Source organism: Coenobita brevimanus, chromosome 98 (genome assembly GCF_032717465.1).
Source record: "Coenobita brevimanus isolate Jiangsu-jjx chromosome 98, ASM3271746v2, whole genome shotgun sequence".
Classification (NCBI taxonomy): domain Eukaryota; kingdom Metazoa; phylum Arthropoda; class Malacostraca; order Decapoda; family Coenobitidae; genus Coenobita; species Coenobita brevimanus.
Genome location: NC_137051.1, coordinates 40,852,816 through 40,859,725, shown reverse-complemented (window position 1 = coordinate 40,859,725; position 6,910 = coordinate 40,852,816).

Below are 6,910 nucleotides of genomic sequence, written 5' to 3'. Positions count from 1 at the left end.
TGATTATTACTATTACTATTATTACTGACTACTATGGCTTACTGTTACTAGCACCACTATTACTATTGCTACTAGCACAGCTGTTCTGCTATTGGTATTACTAGGATTACCTTGTACCTTAAGTAGCAGAGGCGCCTTACCAAAGCAATTCTTCTTCAGTGGCTTTTATACTTTTCTAGTTATTTTTGGGAAACACATTGAGGTGGTTTGGCCACGTGGAGAGGATGAGGAGTGAGAGACTAACGAGGAGAGTGTATGTGAGTGAGGTGAAAGAGGGAAAAGGAGGGGGAGACCAAGGATGTGAAGGAGCGTTGTGGCGTGGATGTGGATGTGATAGGAAGCGTTAGGAGAAACACACTGAGGTGCTTTGGCCATGTGGAGAGGATGGAGAGTGAGAGACTAACGAGGAGAGAGTATGTGAGTGAGGTTGAGGGGGGAAAGGGAGGGGAAGCCGCGGATGAGATGGAGGGATTGAGTGGAGAGGTATATGAGAGAGGGGTGTGTGAGCTGGAGGGGGGTAGTGAAATGGCAGAGGGCGACATGGAGGCGATTTGTTTGTGGTCACCCTTACGGGATTAAGGCGTCTGGCAATAGATAGACAGATAACTAAGATTTGCGTAAGTTTTAATAAGCCCGCCATTATAAAAGCTGCTGAGGCATAAGGAAGTTATTGAGAGCGAGAGACTAACGAGGAGAGTTGTAACTTGCAATACTTTGGTGATAGAAACGCCGTGAACAAACAGCTAGATAAGGAGTTTATTACAAGCTCACAGTAAAACAGTCTGCCCATGTCGGCTGTCTGCTAAGAACTGATGCAATAACGCCGTCTTCAGGCGTGGGAAAGCATGCTGACCTAGCAAATTTGGTGGGGGTGAAAGGCTGACGAAGAGAGTGTATGTGAGTGAGGTGGAGGGGGAAAGAGGGAGGGGGAGGCCGAGGATGAGATGGAGGGATGGGGTGGAGAGGTATATGAGAGAGGGGGGTGAGTTGGGAGCAGGGGAGTGAAATGGCGGGGGACAGGGCGACTTGGAGGTGATTTGTTTGTGGCCACCCCAAATGGGATTGAGGCGTCCGGCAATAGATAGATAGATAGATGTATGCACTGAGGGGGGACATATATACATCAGGGGTAGACATATTGTGGAGGGGGTACAGAGTGTGAATGAGGTGGAGGGGAGGGGGAGAGGGAGGGGATGCCAAGGATGAGATGGAGGGATGGAGGGGAGAGGTATATGAGACGGGGGTGTGAGCTAGGGGAGGGTAGTGAAATGGCAGAGGGCGACATGGAGGCGATTTGTTTGTGGCCACCCCTTACGGAATTGGGGCGTCTGACAATAGATAAATAGATGGATAGAGAGATAGATAGAAGGGGGAAATAAATAAGGAAAATACAGAAAGAAACTTGAGTAATAGTATTTGATAAGGTCCTGTGCTGCTTAAAGTATACCTACATTTACTAGAGTTTGCTATTGGTTTTATTATTATTATTATTTTTATTATTATTATTGTTATTATTATTATTATTATTATTATTATTATTATTATTATTATTATTACAACTTCTACTACTATTACTACTACTACTACTACTACTACTACTCTTCTTCTTTCTATTACTCTTATTATTCCTCTTACTCTCCTTATTATCAGTATTATTTCTCGTGTTACTATTACTATTACTCATTACTTTTACTACTATTACTCATTACTACTATTACTATTACTACTACTGCTCTCGTTATTACCGCTACTAGTATTATTATTCCTTTCCTAATATCATATTCTTTTTCAGATCAGTTTTGACCAAGAAAGCTAAAGAAGAGACCTAGACCAGAGAACAGCACAGAAGACAGCGACAGGAGACGGGATAGAGGTAGACGGCTGCTGCAATACTACCACAGTTACCACACCACCACCACCGCTACCACATCATCACCATCATCATCACCATCACCATCACCATCACCATCACCATCACCATCACCATCATCATCATCACCATCACCATCACCATCATCATCATCATCATCATCATCATCATCATCATCATCATCATCCGCCCACTCACCACCATCATCACACGAACACCACTTATCACCATCATCCAATTAAAACTCCTACCACCACCATCACCACACCACACCACACCACACCACGTACCACCATCACCACCACTTATCACCACCACTTATCACCACCACTTATCACCATCACCATCATATCATTATGGCCCCCACCACCATCACCCCACACCACACCCCACCCCACCCCACCCCACCCCACCCCACCCCACCCCACCCCACTCACCACCACCACCACCACATCACACCACCACCACCATCATTATTATTATTTCTATGCCTTTCCCACTTCAACAGAATAATATTGGTGTTGTAATGATAAACCGTATAAACAGCACAACTTTTACATGTCCCAAAATTTCAATGGGATGTTTATCTATCTGTCTATCTCTCTCTCTAGCCAGACGCCATAATCCCGTAAGAGGTGGCCGTTTGTCTTTTGAGTTAGCTTTTTTATGTCTCTCTATCTATTGCCAGACGCCATAATCCCGTAAGAGGTGGACGTTTGTCTTTGAGTTATTTGTTTTACGGGGAGGGGCACTAACCCTCCACCAACCCATTTGTTGACATGTAGGGAACACGTATGGTTTGATTGTATGGTTACCACCCAGCGTTGTAAATGGTTTCCTGGCTTACAGGAAACTATTAGGGATGTCACTCAATGTAAAGCCACCTGTAAAGGAGTGGAAAGCAGTAAGAAGTGATAAGCAAGATGGGAGAAATAGGAAGAGAGGAGGACAGACAGAAAAAGAATGATAAAGGCTGAGGAAGAAGTAGGCAGCACTACATCAAGTGAGTGGATGATGGTCGCCACCAGTGGAGAAAATTCTAGTCCTATTATCTATCTGAAGAGCCTGGATTAATTTGAGTTTATTTTTCAGAATGATATGAAGCTGAGGAGTTGAGGAGGAGAGGAGGAACAAGAACTAGACAGGAGGACGAGAGGATCAAGGGCTAGACAGGGAGACAGGTAGACGGAAGTTAGGAAAAAACCACCCTACCACCACTACCACAACTACCACCACCCCAACCACACCACCACAACTACCACCCCCCACCCCACCCCCACTCACAAGTAAGGTTATTCTACGAGCTTCTACTTGACGGTATTTCTTTCTTTTCTTTCTTTCTTTCTTTTTTGGCTGTCACTTGGGTTTGGGTTCATGTTGAAAGCCACCACACCAGTCCACACCACACCACACCACACCACGCCACGCCACACACACACACACACACACACACACACACACACACACACACACACACACACACACACACACACACACACACACACACACACACACACACACACACACACACACACACACACACACACACACACACACACACACACACACACACACACACACACACACACACACACACACACACACACACACACACACACACACACACACACACACACACACACACACACACACACACACACACACACACACACACACACACACACACACACACACACACACACACACACACACACACACACACACACACACACACACACACACACACACACACACACACACACACACACACACACACACACACACACACACACACACACACACACACACACACACACACACACACACACACACACACACACACACACACACACACACACACACACACACACACACACACACACACACACACACACACACACACACACACACACACACACACACACACACACACACACACACACACACACACACACACACACACACACACACACACACACACACACACACACACACACACACACACACACACACACACACACACACACACACACACACACACACACACACACACACACACACACACACACACACACACACACACACACACACACACACACACACACACACACACACACACACACACACACACACACACACACACACACACACACACACACACACACACACACACACACACACACACACACACACACACACACACACACACACACACACACACACACACACACACACACACACCGCTCGCTGGTGCAGTGGTAACGGTCTCGCTTGCCAACTGGTGGACGGGAGTTCGCGCCTCGCTCAGGTTGCGAAAAGTTTCACTAACGAAGTGGGTGGTTACTGTCCCCCTTGAGCAAGGGGACGGGTGTGTGGGTGTGTGAAGGTCACAGCCTTGCCCTTAGATCGGACTATATGAGCTCTCAGCTCCCTTCCGGGAGGGTAAAAGCTGACGATCACGACCATCAAGTGATCCTGACCGACCCTGTGAATTACACACACACACACACACCACACCACACCACGCCACACCACACCACACCACGCCACACCACACCACACACACACACACACACACACACACACACACACACACACACACACACACACACACACACACACACACACACACATTGACACGCAATCAGGAACACAAATGCTAGGCCACACACACATGGACATATATACGCATACATAACAGCAAATTCATCCATGCATTTATCAACATACAAACCTACCCATACGCACTGAGATGCTTGGTTATATAGTTTAATACATACCCGGTACATAAATATACATCCATACACCAAGATACACATACACCCACCAAAATACTTATCGGCAGCCATTGCTTTGATACTCGTTGCAATTATCACTGGTGCAGTTGTGACGACGTGGTGAGGGTTGGTACACCTGATTCCCCCCCCCCCTTAATCTGTCTGTCTCTTCATTCCCTCCCCCATCTCTCTCTCTCTCTCTCCTCTCCTTCCGCCTCCCCTTCAGATATAGTCAAAGTCCCATAGCTTCCTGTAGTGTGTAACGGATAATTCATAGCAATGGACATAATTCTATAATACTCAAAGGAAGGTCTCAAAACAGCAATGCATTATCCACTAGAAAATATAGAAATCTAAGTTCTATTTGTCTGCTTGGCACCCACTGTATCCAAAGTTACCACCTTAGGATTTTCTGATATGTTACGATACAATGACAACCACCATTAGCATTGTAAGAATAGGTTGATGGTAAATAATGTAAGCCTATCTGTCCAGTCTACACAACACCCCATGAACAACAGATGTAAAGTATATAGTCAGTCTGGTAGTATTGCCGTAATATTAACTCCATCAGTGACACGTGCACGGATTATGAAGGTGAGAATGGTATATAATTAGTTTGACGAAGATAACGGCATCGCGGAGGGGGTGATGGGTAGCTTTGACTTCAGACCGTTCTCGATTTGCATATAATGTGTGGAGTGTGTTGCCTACGAGACTTCTTCAGCTTAGACAGTTTAGGCATCGAATGAGCACTGGCAGTTTTAATGTTGATTCTGAATCTGATCTACATTAAACATCACCATCCTCGTTGATCATTTTTATGGAAACTGTTGGTACTCAAACTCTCTAAGTAACAGAAGGCAGTGACAGGCAAAACAAACTGCTTAGTATACGGTGCTACGATGCCTTGGATGCCACTATAATACGGACCCAAGTCTCAGCAGTTCAGGGACACCAACCAGGCACGTTAACTAAGTGTAGTTTCACATCTCTCGTTCGGTGTGTCAAATTTTATCACGCTAAAAGAGTGCCGATCATTTTTTTAGAGAGTATACTCTCTTGCACAGAAGTTGTTTCCACCAAGCAAGTGTAGTGAGAGACTGAATCACCCAATTTTCCTGCCATTACACAGCTATATACATTTCCTGTAGACACTTTGTGGATTGAAATTCATATGATTATTTTCCGGACTCACTGTGCTGCAAAATGTTCGGAAAATGTAATGGTATTTGTTTCTTTGTACATAATAAACTCTACCGGATCCGTTTATGTGAAGCTACGGATTGTGGTGAATGTTTTTGGCGTATCAGATAGAGCCAGAATTCCGGGGGCTTCAATGATGAGTGAATGGAAGCGTGGCCCATTGGATTGGGCAAACTTGGGCTATCTGTATGTTGCTACTCCTCACCCTGCCCTAGGGTGGGAAAGGAGGTCCGGATGATGATGATGATGACATTCATTTAATTCAGGTTAGCTCTACACTTCCATCTAATCATTACCATTGTGTGTTTAACCCTACGCATATCCTCTTCCTTTACTGCCCAGGTCTCACTACCATATGGCATTACACACCCTACACATCCTGTATACAAGAAGCTCTTAGCACGGAGGGAGAGCCTTCTGTGTCAGGAGAGGCAACAGCTCCCAGAATATCCTCCACCCACTCCTAACCATTCCCACAGATTAGCTACAGCCCCGCCTCCAGCACATAACATGTCCCCCAAATAATAAAACTCTTCCACACACTCAAGAGACTCACCAGCAAGATTAGTCCTTTCACACCTGTCAATCTTTATATGCTCTCCCCGACACACCACACATACAAAATCAGCATTATTTCGTAGCCTGCCTCTAATCCCACTACATCCCTGATGCACCCACATCTCACAAACATTGCACAAGATGGAGTTACTTACTACACCTCTTGTGGCAAACCGCACGTGGCCACACTTCATCTGTTCTGACAGTATGACCACCAACCCTAGATGTCATCACTTTTGTTCTATCCGTGTCTACTCTCAAATCCTTGTGCCCCATACCATCTCTTCTCTCCAGATTCTTTCCTCCTCCTCCTCCCTTTTATTCATTATAGCCAACACAGTCGTCAGCATACAGCATCTCCCAAGGGAGTTTATGTAACGTTACATGAGAGAGCTTCAAGCACCATGATAAGTAAGTAATAAAGGGCTCAAGACTTACCCCTGATGCACGCCAACATTCTCGAGAAACTCATCACTCAAATTTCCATTCACTCTCACCT